Source organism: Triturus cristatus, chromosome 2_2, assembly GCF_964204655.1.
Source record: "Triturus cristatus chromosome 2_2, aTriCri1.1, whole genome shotgun sequence".
NCBI lineage: Eukaryota > Metazoa > Chordata > Amphibia > Caudata > Salamandridae > Triturus > Triturus cristatus.
The window spans coordinates 364,200,152-364,223,971 of NC_140582.1; positions in this window are offsets into that span (position 1 = coordinate 364,200,152).

Below are 23,820 nucleotides of genomic sequence, written 5' to 3' on the forward strand. Positions count from 1 at the left end.
GACATTGGAATGTTTTAGATATTGTTGGTTTTTGGGACATTACCTCACGATAATAATTTATAAAGATTGCTCTTCACACACGGGCTATCCTCTCTCTCTCTCTCTTTATTAGCAAGAAGAGAACAATTATGTTTACTTTGTTGTAACTAATTGACACTATATTTATACAGTAGTCTTTTTAGAAATCTTTATTGTCCTGAAGATGGTCTGATGGATTGACACCACCACAGACCGAAACGTCGACTGCATCATCTATATCCATAACATTTATGTACAGTTGATTGTTCTCTTGACATGAGATAGATCTCTGTGTTTTCTTTTGGATTAGATGTTTTATGTCATGAATTGTGGATAACATTCACTTTTGTCTCTTTTCATGCTACATTGCACATTTATTTGTTTATATGTACTCCTTTTTATTGATTGAATATATAAAAAGATCTGTGATAATTTCACAAAATAGTTATCCCGTGTGTGTTTTTCATATTTTTTCATATTTTGATTAATTCAGTCAATTGACATACTGTTGAGTATCTGTCTTGAACTCATCTCCAAATCAATTTTCTAATATCAAAAAAGATATAAAAAAATGTTTTCAAACAAAATCCCTTGTTGGCACTTTACCTATTTGTTTCAACCTGCCCAAGCCCTCAAGGGTATATTGGGTCTGTTTCCCTACGGTCACACTGGTAAGGAAATTCAGGCTTCTAACATACCCAAATCATCTTCCACAACTAATACTTCTTCTACACCTCATAAGGAAGCTACTGCAGCATCCAGTAAATAGTTAAAGAAGACCCACTGTCACATGGGAAATCTCCACTTCCTTTAATATTGGAGGACCAAATGAATATAATTAAACTTCGAAAGTATTTATGGGGCAAACAAACTTTGACTACACAATGTTTGGATGGAAGAATTACGGAGGTTGAGCAGCAGAGAATAAATAATTATCAAGCTGTTATTTTATAAAGATAATAAAATGACTTTTGAAATTCAGCAGCTGAAAAAGCACACTAAAGACCATGAAAACTGGAACAGGAGGAATATTCTTGGGATTACACTATTCCTGAATCAGCTGAATATTAAAACATGATTGCATTCCTAAAGAAGTGCATTCCTAAAGTGGTTGGTGTGCCAAAAGCTTCTAATTCGAGCATTCAGAGAGCTCATAGGCTGGATCATAAGCACTCAACTTTTAATAAAGAACCAAGTCCTCAAGAAATAATTTTTTTATTGATTGAGTGCACTGTACTGAAGAAGGTACTATCAGCTGATAAGGAGAAGAAGAAACTGACATGGTCTGTGTGTTGGCGCTGAGTCTTCCTGCAGACTTAGGACTACAGGCACCATCTTCCCTGCATTTTAAAGGAGGGGCCTGCTACCAGCCGCCTCCCACCAGCTGTGACGGTATGCATACAGGCTTGGCCAGAGTTTGGTCCAGGCCAAGGGGGTGCTACGTCCTGTGCCTGCCACCGATGGACAGTGGCTGGGCCTGGCCACCCCTCTTGACTTTTGGGGTTGGATTGTTTTAGGGCCAAACGTTTTTCTAATTATCCTTGTCTTGGCCTGTTCCTGTTGCACGAGTGCCTCAGAGCTGGTATACAGGTCTGCCTTTGCTGGAATATTGGGACAGTGGATACCACCTGTTATCCCGTGATGGGCAAATGGAAAAACATATCTACTGAAAAGGGGACTTTACATTCAGGGGTTGCCCATAAGGATTCTACCACGTCTGGGCTTTCAAAATCATCAGTCCTGTTTATTTATATTCATGGCAGGGCAATTAATGATGAAATCAACACCTGTGAAAAATGATTAGGCATTAGGATTGCCCCAAGTGCTTCAGTTGCAACCCCTGATGCTATTTCTGAATACCACATTATCTTAGTCCCTAACGATACAACAAATGGTGCCCAGGAGGGTCTGGCTTAACGCCACCATGGTTGTTGCTGCTGAAATTCATCAATCAGCGGCCATGGCTGGGCCAAGCAATTTATCTAGGATTATGTCCCCTCAGCCCCTAAGTGCAAGAAAAGTAAAAGGGCAGAAACAGTGGCTGTTTGGAATGGGACGAGGGTAAACGGGGATACGGAAGATGAGACGTTTGTGATAGATAAGCCCCTTACTTCAGTCTATGAAATTATTAATAATAATAGGGAATTTGTTTCCTTGCGGCAGTCACTGGTCAACTGATGTTTGGCTAAATGTCTGGACAAACTTTCCTCAAATGAGGCTAGTGTCAAAAACATATTAGAGTTTGGTAAATCCAACCTGTTTCAGACACTGCCTAATGTTATTTCTGTGACTACTACTCCTGAAGGGCGGGTGAGGCAAACGGGTCCTAAGTTTGTAATGGAGCCTGAGTTGTGTCTTACAGCCACACACCATGCAATGCATGGTGGGCTTGTAGTACCTCCTTATAATATGTTGTCTAGTCAGAAGCCAGCAGTATCCCATAACCCGCGCCTGGTTTTATGTGGGACCTCTGAGCCTTCCTTCAACCAAAAAGGAGTGTGTGATTCAATGGCTGCCGGGTCCTGTACAGGTAAGGCAGGCACTAGCAAAAGCAAGGAGGGCTCATTTTCCCAGCATGTTCCACTGAATTTTCCTCCTGCTTCCTACCTCCGCACCATATGTAGTGGTACTTACCGGTGATCCTGTATTAAAGCGTGGAACTAAAGAAGACTATTATACTTTAAGGAACAGAGTAGCTCATTGGTTGTTATATTGGGCCGGAAGGTTATAGACTATCACATAGGCTCATTATGGCCTGAAGGGTTGATTGGATGGGACCTTCACAAAAAAAACATAGTGGGGACTGTGTTGTTATCAATTTCGACCATCCAGATGTATCCCCAACGGTTCTGAACCTTGCTAGCATGAAAGTACATACTGCTACCATCCAGGCTTTTCCTTTGGGCTATTTTTATTGGTCGCCTGTTGCTACAATTTATTTGGGGCCCACTGTGAATACTAGTCATCCCCTTACCAGTCAAGTGAGAGATCCCAAGGTTAATAGATTTGCTTTAAAGACATTCAATAGGTTTGAGGCTCTGGGCGCAGAGGTAATTGATTGAGCCTCAAATAGAACATTTAGACCAAGCTTAGACAGCATATATCCCACATATTTTATCCAAAATATCTCTCTTGCTCGATCCAATTTAAGGCAGTCCCGTAATACAGCTTGATTTAATGCCACTGATTGCCTTCTCCATATGAAATGCCACAATGACAGCAACGCCAACCTTAATACAGAACCAATATGAGGAAGTCCTATTTCAATACGGCATATATAATTACAACAGCAATTAGGGAACAAAAGCAGTCTCTTAAGAAATGCGTCCTCTATGCGTTGCAATGGCGCTACATATGTCATGCCGCATACTGCTACCCTATATGTGGCCATGGCTTTTGCCTTTTAGATGAGTAACATTTCCAGTATGGGTTTATTCTCCAGTTTCTTGGAAACGTTAAATAAGGCTGCAATACTTCGTTCCATATGAAGTGCTCTATTTGAGACCATATCTTTTTAGAGGTATTTACCATCAAATAAAATACCCAAATATAAAAACGAATCCGCCACCTCAACCCTCTGCTGTGATGAATAAAAACCTTGTTCTTTCTTTAGCAATAGGGCTCAAATCACAATATTTGATTTGGACTCGTTAACATGTAGACCCAACAAGGCCATGAGTCTCTGGAGTGCTCTGGGAGTTCTCACCAGGAGCACTGCATTGTCCGCAGAGAAGAGAATCAGGAGAGGGGGTACCTCAATATATGGGACGTATCTTGTGCACTCCATAAGAGCCTTTTCCACCTTGATGGTATATAGAGAGAACAGGACTGGGGCAAGCACACATCCTTGCCTAACTTCTTGCTCTATAGCAAAATGTTTTGGATATTCCCCCTCCTTACCATATCTAACTGAGGCTATGGCCATTCTTATTAAATTTATTATCAGCAATTCTACACCCATGGCCTTCATGATGTCCCACAATTTACTATGGCCCACACAGTCTAAATCAGCAGATAAGGTCCGTAAAAGCCATGCATAATTGATCTGGTTTTGTTTTCGTATATTTGGCCACCATCCGGCTCAAAATGAGGCATTGATCTATTGTCTATTGCCCTGAATCCATACTGTACCCTAGTCAATCCGTTTTTATCCTCAAGCCAATCTTCCATCCTATTTAACAATGGGCAACCCATCAACTTATCAGTGCTATCATTTAGGGATATTGGTCTGCAATTCTTCGGATTACCCTTATCTCCCTTTTTATATATCAGGACAGTTATAGAATGCTTCCATAGTCCAAGTCCAATTTTGCTAAAGCATTAAAAACATTCAACAACAAGGGGATCCATAAATATTGTGTTTCTGGAAAGATATCTAATGGGACTCCATCTGGGCCCGGAGCATTAAGAGACTTCACTGTGCAATAGCACATGATAGCTAAGCCAACTCAAAATTTAAAAACCCCTTATTGATCCCTTCTGGAGGGTTCACATTGAGAGACATGAATTCCTTTGGGTTTTTAAAAATGCTTTCCTCTGATCCTCTCCCTCACCATCAACCTCACAACTGCCTAAGCAAACTTCTACAGTGGAATGAAGGTCATTGCTACCTGGATGAAAGACAGCTGCCTCAAGCTCAACTCGGACAAGAACGAAGTACTGATCCTGAGACCAACCCCTTCAGCTTGGGATGACTCCTGTTGGCCAACCACTTTGGGACCCCCCCACCCCATCAGACCACGCATGCAACTTCACCATCATACTGGACTCATTGCTCACTATGAACCGCCAAATCAATGTAGTTTCTTCTGCTTCAAAAGACATTCTGATAGATCCCCACAGAATCCAGAAAGAAGGTTACCCATGCTCTCATCACCAACAGACTAGACTACGGCAACGCACTCTACACTGGCATCACCCATAAACAGCTCAAGAAACTACAGAATGTTCAAAATGCTACAGCGAGACTGGTCCTCAACGTCCCCTGCCACATCCACATCATGCAAGACCTCCAACAAGTCTACTGGCTCCCAGTCAACAAGAGAATCACATTCAAGCTCCTCACTCACGCCTACAAAGCTCTACACGATGAAGGACCAGCATACCCGAACCAGCACCTTGCATTCCAGGTACCCTCCAGACAACTCCGATTTTCTTTGCCCACTTAAACCCATTTTAGGACAAATCCATTCTTCCTTGCTAGAATTGGTTTCTGTACATTGTCCCTTGCTCTTCCACAGGTGCCTTCCCCTCTCATAGTGAACTCAAGGATGGAGTCATCACTAAACCCTAAAAAAGAAGCCTGGGTTTTCATTATTTGCCCATTCTGAAGCAAATACATAATCAATTGTTGAACCCTTATCTGCGCTACCTAATGCAGCTTCCATAGTATCAGTTATAGGATTGGTAGGATATAAAATCCCTAGATTCCACTTCATTAATACCCTACTTAAAGCATTCACATATAAACTATGGACATAGTGAATCATGTTTTCTCCTGCGGGATCTGTTAGGCACACACCGGTCTATCTTTTTTTCAACAGGTTCCAGCATTAAAATTACTCATCCACAGTCTATCCACACCCCTGTAATGTTTAGATGTAATATCACTCAATGCCTATTCCAATGCTACCAGCACTTGGGCTTTACCTCCATCAAAATTAATATCGAAATATGCGTGAATCATATCGGTATCCCCAGTCTCCTCACATATCAGCAAGTGAAAATATGGGGAAGGCATTAAGAATTTTATTACTTTCATCTTGAATGTTTTAGCAATTAGTGTCAAGATTCCCTCCTTAGTCCGCCCCACACTGGCCAGTATGGCTGGTGTTTGAAAAGAGCAAAATCCATCAACATAGACCGACCCCACCTCCCATGTTTCTTGGAGGCAAATTATATCATATTTTCCGAGCTCCCTTAGTGAGTCCAGGTTATCCTTTTTCTTCTTAAACCTGCTATGTTCAAGGTTGTTATCCTTATGAGATCTGAGGGACTGTCCATCTTAGCCCTTTCCCTCGAGGGAGCTACCCTACAAATTAGACAGTGGAGCATACCTGCTCTCTAGCAATATGAAGTTGCAACTCTTCAAGGAGCTAAAATGCTGAGCAGTATAATGCCTGGGGCTCTTCAAATTGGCTGAGGCTTCCTTTACAGAATGTGGTCTATAGAAATGGGCTAATGGGAGAGCAAATATCTGGAAGCTCACAGATGGTACAATCGGGAGTCGAGAAAGATTATTGTTCTCTAGGCTAGGGCTATTTAAGTTCACCACAACACAACCCCCTAATATGTTTTTGTGGGATGCTCCCTCCCATTTTACTCTTCTAGCCAAGAGAATATGCCTGTACAGTTGAGGAGCCCCTTTTGTAAACTTTGACAGCCAGTGTAACCCCTTCCCTATTAGTTGCTCTGTGGTCTCAGCCTGCTTTGTTTTAAGCTCTGGAACATTAGACAAGACTGCAAAATAATGACAACTAAAAACTGTTCCATTCTCTGCTCTCCTGTACCTCCCCCGTGGCTCTATCACCCCAGGGCCATTTTCTTCTACCCCTAGCTTAGAAAGTGTGTCTAACTGTGCTGGGTGCGAATAAACTGGATTAAAGGTTTGGACTTCTTTAGACTGAATTGTTGCCAAGGACGGAATGACATTATCACGAACTATCTGTATTTGAGAGCCCCTTTGTCCTGGCTTAGAATGTACTTATGCTCACTAGGGTGATCCAAGTTGTCTCGCTTGGATGGCACAGCTTCGTTCACTTGCTAGTTGCATCACTGTGACTTTGAGTTGACACAAAGGGATTCACAAGCGGGTTCATTTGAGTGACTGTGTTTCCAGCTAATGCAATCTGAGGGGGCCCATTATAAATATGAAGCTGAGATAAAGGCTGCTTTATTACCTCCAATGTACTCAATATAGATTGTAAATTTATGTTCAAAATGGTCTCTAGTCTGCAACAAACCTTTTCAATTTTCCCAATAGGCGATAATTGTAAATTATGATCGTAAACTACCATCTTCTTTGGTTTCTTAGATTTGGGTGCAGTACTTTGCTGATGGAGCCATCTCTATCTCGGCCTCCAAAGCCAACTCAGCGTCCACAGAGGGGGGAACATCAATGATACACTGGACATTCCTTACCTCCTTGATTAAGAGCCTCCTCTCCATAATCGTAATCTCTTTTGCTAATACACTTGCGGCTCTCACAAAAAATAAGTAAAGGGTGTTAATTAGTTCTCCTGTTTTCTGACACTTCTCCTTTTTCTTCCCCATGGATCTTGCTTGAGCCAGACTGGGACCTTAGATGTTAGAGAGGTGGTTCAGCCCAGCCTCTTCCAGGCTATGACAGGCACTGATGGGCCTACCCTAGGTTCAGGCACGGCCTGCGCTGTGGGAGTACTGGGTGCCTTTAGGGTGTCGGGAGGGGGCCCGCCCCCTTACAGAGCAATCAGCACCCGTGCCTTCAGGCACAATGGCGAATGGGAGGGCGAGTTCCCTCTTTTCCTTTGGGTGCCAAATGTTTCACAAAGCCCCCAAAAAACCACTCAGGTCCATCCCCACTCTTTCTTGTCTATTTAAGGTCATCTGCTGAGACAACACTATTTATGATGAACCTGTTAAACTAATACAAGTTAAGTGTAAAGAAGATAGTATTGTTATCTTTAAATTTCCTCATCCTTAAATTTCTCATTAAGAGGAGTGGCAGGACAATGCTGCCCTCTAACTCCACTGCTTTTTGCTTTATCTTTGGGACACCTTTTGGATAAATTCAGACAGAGATCAGCCATAGTAGATTTTAAATGCTGACATAAGGACAATAAACTTTCTGCTTTTATGGGTTATATTTTGATTTATGTTCCAAATCCGGAAGTTACTATGCCTGTTCTTTTTTCAAAACCAGGTTTTTCAGAGTTTCTGGATATAAACTGAATATAGATCAGTTAGCAGTGCTACTTTTGAATAACTATTGTACTAAATCCTATTTTGATGTATTTGGTTTGACTTTGAATTCTTTCAAAACAAAACATCTCAGCTCATGATTTCTAGATTCCACTAAAGAATCCTTAAAGTTTTGCTTAGAAATAATTAGTACAAAACAGATGAATTTGATAAAAATATTGTCTCTTTTGTCTCTTTCATTGTGATGGAGGTTGGATGCAATTAGGAGAATGTTTGTTTAAACTATTTGTGCTTTGTCTTTGTAGAAAATTGAATGATTAGTTATTAACATTTGGGTGAAACAAGACAATTGTGAGTATATTGTTGGGGCCGTCCTAAAGTTTAGACCTAAGGTGAGTGCTTGAAACATTAGTGTTATCCTGCAAATTTACAAGCACAGGGCAGTGGCAGCTACACTCTATGAGGCGGAGCTTTGGGGATATGCAAACGTACAATCTCTCCAATTAGCTGAGAATAACTTCCTAAGAGCTCAACTGTGGCTGGGACCAGGCACTCCCTTATTGGAGCTCTATGCGGAGCTCAATTTTACCCCTGTATTGGCAGTAGCAGCCCTCAGACCAGCCCTTTATTAGGTTAGGCTGATAAGAAATCCTAAGGCAGCAATATACTTGAAAACCATTGAAGAAGTCACTTTCAGAGGAGAGTGTGGGTGATACATAGTCGTATCATGTACAGAATACTCTATCCAAGCTACAGAGTGAGTCCTTGTGGGCATATCCCAGTAGAGTTAGGCAGGACGCAGAAGATTGGATTAAAGATAGGTACTTAGAATTTGTAGAGACAAGGAAGTGCCAGGTGCTGAGGTCAGGATCTATTATGGGTAATTATACTAGCCTATGGATTCCCTTGTACTGGTATTTGGATGTGATATATCCCGAATGCACGTGAACAATGTATGTAAAATGCAGACTGGGTATCTTGCCGATGAGGGATTACATAATTCATATTCACAGACTTGCTGCTGGCTCTGACCAGTGTGACTAAAGTCTAGGGGGCAGATTTATGAGCCCCTTGCGCCACTTTTGCGTCAATTTTCCCATGTTAAAAGTGACGCAAAAGTGGCGCAAGGGGCTCATAAATCTTCCCCTAGGAGAATTACATAACTTAAACCATTTGCTTTTGCTCATTAAACAATATGACCCTGCACAGCAGCGATGGCTTCTCCCTCTTTTTAAAATTGATGGAGTTAGATGTGTGAAATTGGCATTGGCACTCTGTATCAAGCCAGATGACATGTATGTTGTTATTTCCATGGGGACATTTTTATGGGTTGCATAGTCCCATTTGAGAGAGCTACCCACTACATCAGGCATCTGCTCCTGGAGACAACTCAAATAATTTAAGCACGCTTTTCTAATAAATAATGCAGTTACTGCCGTTCAAACTGCATGGCCTTGCATTGTTTTCTTGTATTCCACCCTGATACATTTGGTGAATTAACTGATAGCTTTTATTGGAAAAGAACTTAGTGCTGAAATGGTATTATGCCAATTGACTGATGGTAATGTGTATGCTTTTAGGCAGTATGTTTCTGACTGAACTGTATATGCTTTAAAGTGTCTATGCAGTTGCATTCTTTTCTGCATATTTGATGAATTTGTTGATTGTTTGCACTGGAAATGAATATAGTTTCAAATTATATTATACCGCCCTGCTATCTGTATCATAGATTTATGTATTTTCTGCACTTGCCCTTTTATATATTTGATGAATAATTTTCATAAGAATGGAATGGAATATAGTGCCTAAATGGTCATCAGATGAATTGTTTCAACCAGAATGTTATGGAATATAATGTCTAAATGTTACTATGCCACCTAGTTGATCGTATCACATGTGTTTTAAAGAAGTAAGATTTCTGTCTTTAATTGTTTTTAAATTATAGTTTTTAATTATTGTAAGGCTGACACCTAAAACAATAAATACATTTGGACATTTGGTGAGGATATTGTTGAATACATTTAAATTAAATAAAGTTAATAGGGTTGTGAAATTCCTTCAAGTTTTCCATTTACCATTCTATATGAGGCAAGTGTAATTATGATTGATTGGCGTTAATCATTTAGATAGCTACTATTAGAAAAGAGATTGATTCACCACTGTGATGTAAAAGAAATACATTATATATGTCACAAAAACATGATAGTATGCTTCCACCTACTATTATACTCACTTGTCTTGAAACATCCCTTAGTTAAAGATCCTAATAAAAGGGATCTATGTTTAAAATCAATTATTTGGTGTATTAAGAATAGGAATAATAATAAAGGAACTTTTTGGAAAACCTGGAGAACTAAAATTGTGCTCTGTGGTAACAAATTAGTAGAAGATGTGGCATATGTCTCTTGATTAACTTATATAGAAATAGAGCATACCCTACTCTTGTTGAGGTTCAGTTTAATACACTTTTTGAAGCTATTAATTCTTTTCAATTTTCTCTTAATGAGTTAGAGGGGGCACAGATTTGTTCCTGCAATATTATTACACACAGAAGCTTTGACCAGAGGCCCTTCTTATATACAAATTCATCAGATCCTCCTTTCAAGTGAGAGAAAAATAAAGAAATGTATGATGACATGAGCTTCATTTAAACTGAAAAGTTTCTGTTCAGATGTGGGATAAGCTGTGGATTAGAATGTGATCCACATTCAAGATGTAACTACTACTCAATCTATTTTATTTAATGGCATTTCAGCCATCCATCCTTTTCTACCTTTTATCACACCCTTTTTACAAAAAATAACAAACGGCTTACTTTTATGATAACTTACTATCATGAATTATATTACCCGTAATATTAACTGCTTACCTTGAAATCTGTACTTTGTAAATGAGTGGTGTATTGTAAAAGGTGGGTATGTCTATTGTTGAATTATAGCTGGGTGCAACTAGGTATCTATGTGATACTCTATCTCAATAAAGCTCCATAAACATGAAACTGTAGGACTCTTCACGCCAATCACATTGTCATTCTCTTGTATACTTCTAGAGCCCATAACAGAAAGAAGAATGCTAAGGTCAACTGTATCCATATTCCCCTATTATTTTGATGTTTTGGTAGACACTTCCTCTTTCTTACAGCACTTTCCAAGATGTGATACTATGAGTTTTGAACTATAAACATACAGAATATGTCTCTGAAAGATACGGCACTGTTGCACATGTAACTGTAGGTATACGTATCATTGATGCAAATAACAATTGTCAAATGGAAGAATAATGAGCTTAGTTAAATTGTGTTCTTCAATCTATTATAACCATGTAATGATAATTGCAACTGAAAAAGAGGGAAACCACGAACGTATTCAAGATATTACGTCCAGGACTACATGTTTTGTTGTATTGGGAGAACCTAAAATTTTGGAGCAGGTCCTAAATCTGGAGAAATTATCTCCTCCACAGGGATCATATGGTGTAGAAAGTTCCATCTGTGGTTTCTCCTTTGTTAACAATTCCTCCAGCATGTAGAGGAAATTCTGTTATTCACCAATTCTAACTCAGGAGCTTAACAAATTACTGTGTCAAGCAAGGTATTATGAATTGTTGCTGCCATTGCTGTGAAATTAATATCCTTCTCCAGGTAATTCTTCAAACATTATATAGAGCAGTAAGCCTTCTTTGTATTATAGATACCATCAGGACGACCGTCACGTAGTCTATTCGTGATTTTTTTAATTATTTAGTAGGAACTCCACCTTTTGTTGGGATTGAAAGACACGAAAATGCAAAAGTTACATTCATAGTCCAAGAACATGTTTTCAAATCCTCACGTGTAATGAGGTTGTTTTCATTTTTTCCACAATTCAGGAAAATCCCTCATAATGCCTCCGTCTAGTAGATTTAATGTGCTAAGCTTAAATTACTATCTGGAATTCAGGAGATATGTTCCTGTCTCCTTGTGTTTCAGGTACTCCAAACAAGCCATCATTTTGTGTGCAGGAACTTGCTGATGACCATTGTGAAATGCACATGAACCAACTGGATGTAGAACCACAATGATGACCAATGCGCATTGAACCAGTTGGCTTGAATTCCATAAGGATGAATGCCACAGTTGTTTATAGGAGTATGACTTACAAGTCCTGGGCATTTCAAGGCTAACTCCATAGAAAATTAAGTGAAAACTAAATTTGCAACAAACTATAAGGCTATAATTACGAGAGGCTACTCAAATTTCTATGTGTGCCGTGACTCATATTACAACACCTAATTGAGTTAAATGTTTTGAGGATTTTAAACCAAAGATTGGAGGTAGGCCGAGAGCAGTAAAGCTGAGCCCGTAATAAAATAAACAACAGATTTGCTAGTACTGCCACTTTTTACACCTCAGATCAACTTGTGAGGACACATTTTGAAAAACAACAAAATGCGTGAAAAACTTTTCTTTTTTCGACTTAATCGATCAATTTAATAGTATCAAAAAAACTTTATCGTCCTTCCATAATACAAAATACAAGAAAAAAGTTACAACTCACATAAATGGGACATAATGCATACAATAACCATCACACTTTTCAATCACACATTTCAACCATTCTGAGCAACACACTCTTCTTTGCTCCAAACATACTGGTACCGATAAACCATTCACACAACTCAGTCAATCTTGTGGGAAAACATAAACATTTAATATTCTATTTTCACAGACCACAGAGAGTATCGTTGAAATAGTAACTCTCACTATTATTTGTTTTTTAACCAATTCCAAATTCTTGTGGTCACACAAAAAGGTCTACGCGTTTCGAGACCCCTTGGTTTAGAGGGTCTCTCATCAGGACCTGCAAATTAAAATGACAAAAACCTTTTTGAGTAACACTAGAACGTACAATTTCCTCGTAGGCTGTGGAGTAAATGTGGAGTGAATTCAATATAGGTCAATAATAGCCATAGAAAAATCATTCATTGTCAGATTACAATTAGAATACCTGAAGTGTCTAAAAAGACATGTTACGCTGCTCGACGGTGGTCACTTGTGGCACTTCACCGAAGGAAGAAAGAGTAAGACTTGTCCAGCAAGCAGGGAAGGACGCTATTTTTCACTAGCGTAAGGGGCCGGTGTGCTTAGTCACACTTTGCTGTAGAATTTGTAAAAATATATCGGGGGCAGCTTTAGAATACGAAGCGGTCAGTGGCAACTCGGGCGATTTTTTAGAGGCAAACTGTAAACAATAAAATGGTGGCTCAGTTTTTAGACAGTTGATGTCTGTTCTATTATCTCGAGGGCCGAGTTTAGAGGGTTGTTGTTGAATAATTACAGCCTTAGAAGCAGGCTTACCTGAGTAAATCTCCATTTGTCTCTCCAGCCGATAGTGAATGCCAGTGCCGATCACGTGGGAGGGCACGTGATCGCTGAGTTTTTATCTCTTGTGGGAGACACAAATAAAGGACTGATTCCGTTTTAGAGCGGACCCAATTCAAAATGGTGGAAGCTCATACTTCAGCTTTGGAAACAAAAGCTTAAAAAAACGCTTATAGTTCCGGCCACAAAAGGGAAACGTGAGGAAATAAATTGCCACAATCAATATTCACAAAAGAAATTTATGGTATAAACGGGAAATGAGTGCTTAGCAATAAAAAATGTGGTAAATTGAATACGTGGGATCATATTCAACTGTATGAAACCCTGCCCGCGAGTCTCGTTCTACTTTGGATATGACTGTCCATTTTAGATCATTGATTTGGTGATTTTTAGCTTTCCAATGAATGACCAATGGAGCTGTTTCGACATTTTTATTAATGCGAGATTTGTGTTGTGATATCCTTGTGCGAACCTCTTGGCTTGTTTTACCTATATATAATAGGTGACAGGGACAGCGAATGCCGTAGATGACAAACTTGCTTTTACAATTTGTAAAAGAGTCATGTTTCCAGAAGATCGAATTATGTTCAAATAAATTGCCTTCCTCTGTAGAGTCGCAACAAATGCAAGTACCACATTTATGATGTCCCTGTACTGGAGGGAGACCCACATAATCGCGTAAAGTACTTTGTTTTTCTTTAGGCATGGATGCTCGCACAATTTGATTCGCTATATTTCGATCTTTTTTTAAAGCAAAAAGTGGATTCTGCTTGAGTGAGCCATCGAGATTTTTTATCAGGTGCCAATTTTGGTTAATTTCCTTCTTAAAGTTGTTAGAATTGGGGCAAAAGGTAGAGACACAAACAATCCTTTCTAGTGGTGATTTTTTAGTTTTTTGGAGTAATTCCTCTCTCGGGGTCAACCAAGCTCTCTTCATTGCCCTTTTTAGAAGTTTCTTGGGATAACCTCTTGCCATCAGATTATTTAATAATCCGGTTGCGTGAAGAATGTATTCATCTTTAAATTTACAATTACGTCTCACACGTAAAAACTGGCTGAATGGCAAATTTTCTCTCAGATTTCTCGGATGGTTGCTAGTAAAGTGTAACATTTTGTTTCGATCCGTTGGTTTTTTGAATAAAGTCGTCACTAGTCCGTTGTCAGATGGATATACTTCCACGTCAAGAAATGGGATTTTAACTTTGGAGTAGTTCAAACTGAATTTAATATCCTCAGTGCGATTGTTGAGCCAACAATGAAATGTTTTGAGGGTTTCTTCTGTGTTAGTCCATGTCATGAAAATATCGTCAATATAACGAGTCCAATTTCCGATGGATTGGGAAAAGGGGTTATTGTTATAGACGAATTTCTCCTCAAATTTAGCCATAAACAATATAGCTAGCTCCGGCGCGAAAGGATACCCCATCGCGACTCCTTTGACTTGATAGTAAAAGTCACCATTGAAATTAAAGTAGTTTCTCTTTAATGCGAAGCTGGCTAGTTCCATAATGAATTTAGTAGGAACTTTGGGACTGGATCGACTTTCCAAAAAAGAACTGATCACTGAGAGTCCTTCATCCTGTGCGATTTGCGTATACAGTGAAACTACATCTAGCGTCACAAGGTAGTGATTCGCTGGGTCGAAACTTATTCATGCCAACTTGTTGATAAAATCAGTAGTGTCACCTAAGAATGATGGTATTTCAAAGATGAATGGTTTTAAAAAATAGTCCACGAATTTAGAGATGGGTTCCATCAAGGACTCGCAACCAGAAATAATGGGTCTTCCCGGTGGTGTAGTCACGTTTTTATGTATTTTGGGAAGTACATAGAATAGAGGGATCCTAGGGTTTTTATTTTGCATGAAGTCATGTTCTTTTTCAGAAAGAAAACCTTGTTGTAGTCTTGTGTCAAGTAGTGGGAAAAGAATATTTTGTAGTTCAAATGTAGGGTCTTTGTTGATTTTGCGATAGCAGACAGCGTCATCTAATTGTCTCATGACCTCCTTGGTGTAATCAGATTTGTTCAGTATGACTATTGAGCCACCCTTGTCTGCCTGTTTAATTATTATGGAGTCATCATTTTGAAGATTAGATAAAGCTTCCATCTGTGATTTAGTCGTGTTATGCTTGACCCATCTCTTTTTCTTTTCCATCTCAGCGATTGCTGATAGAATCGTTTTTTTATGACGAATCCCTTCACAGAAACTACTGACGACACTGGACTCAGGAAAAAATCCTCATTCTGTCCACCAACTAATAAAATTCCAAAGGAAGTAGTGATTTTTGAAAAAACGATTCTATCAGCAATCGCTGAGATGGAAAAGAAATCCTAATGGGTACTCGCAAATTGCGAATGTCTTCCCATTCATTCGTTAGGGCCTCTAGGCCCATAGGAATAAATGGGAAGTTATTCCTTAATTGCAAATCACACATCGCAATTAAGGAATATGTAGGAATCGCAATTAATATTGTGCAACCTACATACATTTCATTTTGCGAGTCCTTAATAGCGATTCGCTAAAATTCGCTATTAAGGACTTGCAAAACGATTTTTTCATACATATGCCCCTTAGTATCACACCAAATAACTAGCAAACCCTTTTGTATCAATATTTATCAGGTGAGATAAATATCACACCAAACTTCAGGTCATCCTTAATGGGGACCTACAGGGACCATGTCAATAACTCATATTTCAAACATTGTGCAAAAGATTTAATTTCATTTAAAAAACGTTGGGGCATATTTTCAAGAACGTGTGATAAACATCGCCAAATCAGCGTAACGCAACTTTGCATATTGCAGTCTATCACGGGTAAACAACGCCGTGTTAACGTAGTATTCTCAACACAGCAGAGCCATGCAATAGTCCCTTGATAAAGCCTCAAATGACCGCCTTAAAAACAATGCGCCGGCGCAAAAATGCGAAACACCAACGCCAGAAAAGGTAAATCGCGATACACAAATCAGTGATAACCAGCGACAGGCCTGCAATTCCCATTTGTCATGCGGGAAAATGCACCATAAAAGCAGAGTAAAAAAATGGTGAGATGACAATGTATGAGCACAACCCCACATCCGTGATGAAGAACCAATGACCATTGTCCCGCACCAAATAGGCATCTCCTCACTGTCACAGCGTACATTGACATGCAGTCTGCATGTGAACTGCGCCAATGCTGAAACATGCATGGAACAAACTGTGAAACCGCATCCCGCCTTCACATCGCAGAAGGTCAAGGCACCCCTCCTGCACACAGACGTGTCATGACCACAATCAATCAATCAATTATGAAAGCGTGGACGAATGGAGGGGTAGTGACTCCTACTTACGTAGATGTTGGCCAGGTTGTGGGACTTGAGTCACAGGGGCATCCCTGCATCATGGAGGTACATATTTGACCCCAAAAGGAGCCCTGTTGTCGCCTGTAGGTCACAAATGGCAGCCACAATGGAATGATTTGGTGCACATGTGAAAAGCCGAAGAGTGGGATTCCCTACTAACTGTGACACACAGAACTGGCACTTCGAATACGTGACACCATAAACAGCCTCTCTGCACAGAGGTGACGCACCCACCATCCATGTACAAATCTTAAAAACGTTAGCCCCACAAGTCGCACACACACCTCTCTGAGTGATGTGCCTGTACAGATGAGTGACATGCACTCAGGGAATGTGCTTTTTGGAATGCATTTATTTGCACATGCTGTGCCTGTGGTCCTTTTGTACTGTTCCATGATTGCTAAGGACTGTCACAATGTGAAGTGCTCATGTGAAGAAATTGTCAATGATGATGTTCCTATGGGCTATTCCTGCTGCAGCTGCAGTGGGGAGTGATCCACCTGCCTATTCTCCATCATCATCGTCCGGTGCATCTGGCACTTGTATCCAAGGGGCATTGCTGCATACACATCTGTTGTGCAACACATAACATGCAATGATCATCTTGCACACAATGGCTGGGCTGTACAGGAGCCTTCCACCTGTGACGTCCAGGCACCTGAAATGTGACTTCAACACACCAAATGTGCATTCCACGATGCCCCTGGTGCGTTTGTGGGCCAAATTATACTGCCTCTGGACCTGTGTGTCCAGGGCTCAGAGAGGTGTCATCATCCAAGCGCAGAGTGCATATCCTTGGTCACCTGTGACAGTGCAGAGGGACATCAGTCAATAGTTGGTTCTGCATGATGTGTTGGCAGGCTCACTGGTTCATTGATGTGTGATATGTGTGACTTTGTGATCCCTGTATGACATGTACTGCTTGGTGTAAATGAGCGGCATCAATGTGTATTATGTAGCCTCACTGCTGGTACTCCCTCCCCAGAGTCTATTCACTAGTGTGCGCTGCGCGGTTGCATCACTTGCACCCCTACGGCACATCATTGTCATGCCTGTCTGCGCATGTCCACAAGCCTGACAACAACACGATACAGTGATGTTGTGCGCTGAAGCTGGGTGGCCACGTGTGTGTAGGCCTATGGTAAGAACAGGGCGGACACAGATGTAGAGTTCATGCCTGGCTAAACTTGCCATGGGGTTGAGGGTAGACCTTTGGCTTATGCAGCAGAAATAGTGACACACACAACAGTTGGCATGTCTGATCCTGGACCCCGAGCGGGCTTGTGCTCCTTCATTAACCCCTTGTGCCGAACCCGCACTCCGGGGGCATGCTACATAGCAACATAGTATATTGCGGGGCAGATTAAGGACCAAGCGGTTCCGGACCCTCCTCCTGTAGTAACCATGCCTTCTTCTCTTCCTGTTGTGTGTGAAGGCCCAGCCAAAGGTAGCATGACCACTGGTTCCAACAAACAGAAGCTAATACTGCCTAAATCTGCAAGGCAATCGGCTTTGCTTGCTGCTAGTGAAATCCAGAGGGTTGGGGAAAAACGGGGTAGAAGAAACATGGGTGATGATGAGAGTAGGACTTCTAGCATTGCTAGGGGTGCGAAACGTAAGGAGCCCCAAGTTGAATTACCGCCAGAAGCTGTTGCCTATGTGGTTGTGCTAGCGGGAGTTCCAACACTGCCAGATGGCAAGAGGGAGGGGTTCTTTCAGCTTAAAAATAAAATTGTACATTGGTTGAGCCAAAATCGTCCTCTCCCTTATAACATTAATGGTGAGATCCTTCATGTTCGCCGACTCCCCTGGTTGGGAAGTAGGGTGAAGGACATTAAGGGGGATTTAATTGTTATTAATTTCAGAGACCCCGAGGCCGTTAGGCATATTCTAAACTGGCCAGTAGGGAATTCTGGTACTTCTATTGCCCCTTTTGAGCTGACTTTCTTTTATCCCAGAATCCAAGGGAATGGAGTTGGGCACCCTGGGGCTCCTGTTCTCCCACAGACCAATCCACGTGCATTTTGTAACAATGGGCGTACAATGTTTGAACCTAATTTCAAATCAATGACTTTTGATAACATCCCAAGGTGGGACACTGTATTGCCAAGGAGGTACGGGAATCGGAATGGGAGGATGGACCACCTGGAACCATTCACGCCGCTTGATGTCTTGAATAGATATGAAGCCCTTTCTGGCCTAGATGGTTGTGATTGACAGATGTGGCCATTGACCAATCCATCACTCGCTGTTACTCATTCTGACCCAACCAATAATCTCGGATTACTGTATATTGGTAAATCTGACTTAATTGAACAACCTAGACCACTAGAGGGGATCTTGATATCTGAATTAACTGTTTCTCCCTCTATCTCTCGCTCCCTTCCAAATTGCGTACCTGAGCAGGGGGCGGGTGCCGGGTCCTTCATTTTGAGCGATTCCACTGGTTCTTTGGATTTTCCAATACCTACGCATGCTCCTGATGCTGAATGTGTTAAAATCGTTTCGTGGAATGTGGCGGGTCTCAAGAATAAATTGCCCATTCCTGAGTGGGGTGCGTTTATTGCCTCATTTGACATCTGTATGCTGCAAGAAACCTGGATGCTTAAAGAGAGTGTGGCTCCGGGCTTTGCAACGTATGATATTCTGGCAAGTATGAGCAGTAGGGGCAGGCCCTCGGGTGGGCTGTCCATATGGGTTGGCACCCATTTAGGAGTGAAGGCATTGGAAATTCCAACTAACACTCGGGACGTACAACTTGTTTTATTGGATTTAATGAATGGCCCAAATATTGCTTTGATAAATGTCTATTCAAGGCCAATCAAGCGGGGCCTTGAATTGGAGGCTATTACTGTACTGTCTAATCTTATACAGTCACTCGACTCCTCCACTGTGCTAATTTTGGGTGGGGACTTTAACTGCCATTTCGAGCCCCTTTGGGACCCAAATGTAGGAGACCCAGATGAAGTGGATTTACTATGGAACATTCCTGACCCGCTGACCTCTTTGGTCAAGGTCTGGACTCCCCCTGTCTTGCAACTGCAGTCGCTCTCCTTAGCTGCATCGCTGCGAGCATGCAACGGAAGGGTGAAGCCAGATAGACCTGGGAAAGTAACGTTCAATAGATTAAATCATACCTCGATAATCGACTATATTTTTATTGAAGCAAGGCACTGGGATAAGCTTTATGAGTTTGTGGTCATTGAGAGGTTTGACAGTGACCATAATGCTTTAGCCTTGACTCTCAAACCGGGGAGTTTTGGACTTAAAAAACCTGCCCCGGATGAGAATCAAGTCACCGACCCACTGATAATCACAAACTGTAGAAGGAGGGTCAAGTGGCCAGAACTTCAAATGTCCAACAGTAAACTTGCGGAACTTTATGAAATCATAATACCATTTATTGAGGAGATGGGGAGAGTTGGCCCTTTGGACAATCCAACTGATATTCATGGTCAAATGGTTGTTGCCCTAAAAGACATCCTGTACCCAGTAAAGAGGGTAACTCAGTCTCGGACTGCAACAGCTCGGTGGTTTAACACGACTTGTCGTATGGCCAAAAAGGCTCTGTTGCTGGTATTAAAAACCAGCGACAGAGAAGCCATCAGGGTAAATCGCTCACTGTGTAAAAAGGCAATCAGTGATGCGAAGAAGGAAGGGGAGGCTGCTGTGTGGGAGGAGTTGGGTCTTGCGCTTAGTTGCAATGATGCTAAATCATTTTGGTCTATCGTAGCAACTGGAGTTAGTGGGCAATCTCATGCTCCTGCCCCTAATATTGCCTCCTCAATTTGGGAAAATCACTTTGGTGATCTATATGGCACGTGTAATTATGAGGGTCTGTTTGTTGGTACCCTTGAACCTCCACCAGCTCTTGTACGCTGTGTTCCATCTGAACGTTTTACCCTGGTTGAGGTGGAAAAATGCTCCCTAATAAGACTCCTGGCCTAGATAAACTGCCCGGGGACCTGTTTAGGGCACAACCAAAGATATGGGCCCCCTATTTGGTTGTTTTATTCAACTGTATCTTGCAGGGGGGTGATGTACCCCACACCTGGCTAGGGGCAGAAATTGTGCCCGTTCTTAAAAAGGGCTGTCCGTTAACTCCCTCTAATTATAGGCCTATCAGCCTTATTGATACCTCGCAAAAATTAATGGGGAGGGTTCTCCTGGACAGGGTCCTGGGGTGGATTGAGGAGAATGGGATTCTGTCTACACTCCAGGCAGGTTTTAGGGCTGGTACCTCCACCCTAGATCAGATTTTTCGCCTGCAGGTCTTGCACTGGAAAACAGCCTTGGTGGAGGGTGGCAGCCTCTACCTAGTGTTTGTCGACCTGCGGGCAGCTTTTGATCTAGTTCCGCGAGCTAAATTGTGGCAAGTCCTGGCAGATTTGGGTCTTCCGCCTTATCTATTGGCCGTCCTATCTAGGCTTCATGAAAATAATTTTGCCCAGGCAAGGTGTGGTAAACATGGTGACCTTACTGACCGATTTCCTGTCCAAAAAGGTGTTCGCCAAGGGTGTGCGTTGGCTCCCACACTATTCAGCCTTTATATTAATGGTCTTGTTGACCATCTGAACTGTGTGGTAAACAATGATGCCCCTAAATTGGTTACAGGTCGAGTGCCCGCTCTGATGTTTGCAGACGATACTCTGCTACTGTCTAGAACATCATCGGGCACTCAAAACATACTGAATGGTTTTGTGAAGTTTTGCGAGCTAAGGGGACTGGAAATCAACTTGGGGAAAACATAATTTATGATTTTCAACCCCCCGAAGCGGGTGCGTCCAAATCCAGTTTTATTTGGTACTCCCCTTGAAAGGGTTAAAACCTTTGTCTATTTAGGCGTCATTTTAACTGAGAATTTTAGCTGGAATGCGCAGATTGCTAAGTCGACGCTCAAGCTCGCCCAGCTGGTAGGGGGTTTAAACAAAGTTTTTAAAAAATCAACCTACAAACCAGTGTTCCCTGCTTTGGAGATTTATTGTCGGCAGGCAAGAGTAGCTGCAATCTATGGGGCTGAACTTTGGGGACACAAGCAGATAGGGACCCTCACAAAGGTTGAGCAGTCCTTCTTAAGAACTCTTGTAGGGCTTCCTTCCAGCACGCCTTTGATCCCCCTTAGGTTTGACCTTGGCTTAGTCTCAATAGAGGAGATCATAAGTGCTAGACCAATTTTGTACTGGAAGAGGTTATGGTCAGTCCCTGAACTGGCCTCATATAGAGCAGAATTTGCTGAGATTTGGCCTGCCCTTAAATACAAAAAGATCCCCTGGCTCCTGCATATCAATGCAGCTAGTATTCGTTTAGGACTGCTGGAAATGTGGGCAACCCCGGAAACTTATTGTCCCGGGCTATCAAAGAAAGAATTTCTCTCCCTGATATGTACACATAATTCTTTATTACTTTCGAGTTCTACAGCGGTGGGTAGGTTGACCTCAGAGTTCCTCATAGTTAAACCAGACCCAAAACTAGAGGAATTTATGGACCAAATTGAACCTCCACTTGCCCGAAAATTATACATTCAGTTAAGACATGGTACCCTACCGGTTAGGTCCTTCTCATCTAAGTGGCAGATGCAGAACCAGGAAATTTGTCCTGCATGTAATTATAAAACGGAGACTGTTGTACATGTGTTGTTCTTCTGTCCTGCCTATCATGTAATCAGAAAATGTTGGTTGACTCCCATTTGCAGGAACTTAGGATTTCGCTATTTCATGCAGGCTTGTAGGTCCCTAATTTATGATACCCATCCCCCTATTGTCTTCGCAGTATCTCGTTATCTGCACAGCATGTGGCGTAGGAGACGAATCTTTTTAAATTAATTTTTTTTGTACTTATTTCTCCTTCACTGATAACTCGTAGTTTAATTCTTTTTGTAAATGTCTTAATCTTTTATGTCTATTTATTGTTTTATTGTAATTGTTGATGTACTTTTGTGTACTTTTATGGTCTTATGACCGAAATAAAGTTATCACTGACTGACTGAGTATATTGCGTGATGGGTGGCGCCGACACTACACCAGAGACACACGCACTAGCAACTTCCTTGGCAAGGCCTAAACTCAACCACACACAGAGCCACTTGTTGAATGACCACACCCCTACACTGACCTGCCGTACGCCGGTCCGCTCCCTTACGCTCACAGGGGTGTCCGACACAGCTACATGTCACAGGTCTACCTCACTGCCTGAGGTGACACGGTTGCGCCCACTGTACACAGCACAATGTAATGTGTTACAGCCCGGGGCCCTCATGCATGCATAATGACCACACTGACACACTGAGATAATTTGGGGAACTAGCTACGGGCATGTGTGCTCTGCACCTTTTATTGCCGGGGTCACACGTCCAGTGATGCCTGTGCTGGGTGGGTGTTGGGTAGTGTAAGCCACCCCTCAGGGGTTGGTTGGTGCTGGCAACAACTACAACAGTGATCAGACAATCAGAAGTTCAAAGTACAAACAGCAAGGTTCCATGACTTGAGCCGCACAGAGTTAGTGGTCCCGGATGCACTGCGGCAGGCACAGGCACACCCGCAAGGTACGGTGACTTGCGGTGCACTGAGATAGGGCCAAGCGAGCTGAGCGGGTCCTCGCTGATGTCCAAGGAGAATGTCACGGAGTGTTATGGGGGACAGTGGACGGTGTCCATCGAGGGCATGATGCAGAGGGCAGAAGCAAGCAGACATAGGCAATATGGAGGAGTTGAATGCTACAGTCTACTTTTTCCCACCATGTCAGTATCAGCTACATGATGATGATGACAACACCAAGGCCATAGACTCAGACGCCACCAAAGTTCAACCAGAGAGTGTCCCTGACTCCCATGGCTCAGAGTCAGTGGCACCAGAGCTGGAAGGGGATGCAGTCTGCGATGAGGCCTGTACAATGATATCAAGTTGGCCATAAATAAATCAAGGCTCAGTTCCAAATGTGCAATCTACAGGACCGCAGTATGGGCTGGAGGCAGCGGTCTGCATGGGCCCACTGCCGTGTGTCATTGGCTTGCGATGCACAGAGTTAGTGGCACCAGAGCAGTTGTTGGTAGTGTTCGATCACCTCCGTAACGAGGATGCTTTTTTCCTCAGGATTGAACCACGTCTTCCTCTTCCTCCTCTCCTTGCGTACAATGATGTGTTCTCTGCCATTGCATAATCAAGACTCTGTTCCACATGTGTGACCTGCTCGACCGCAGTG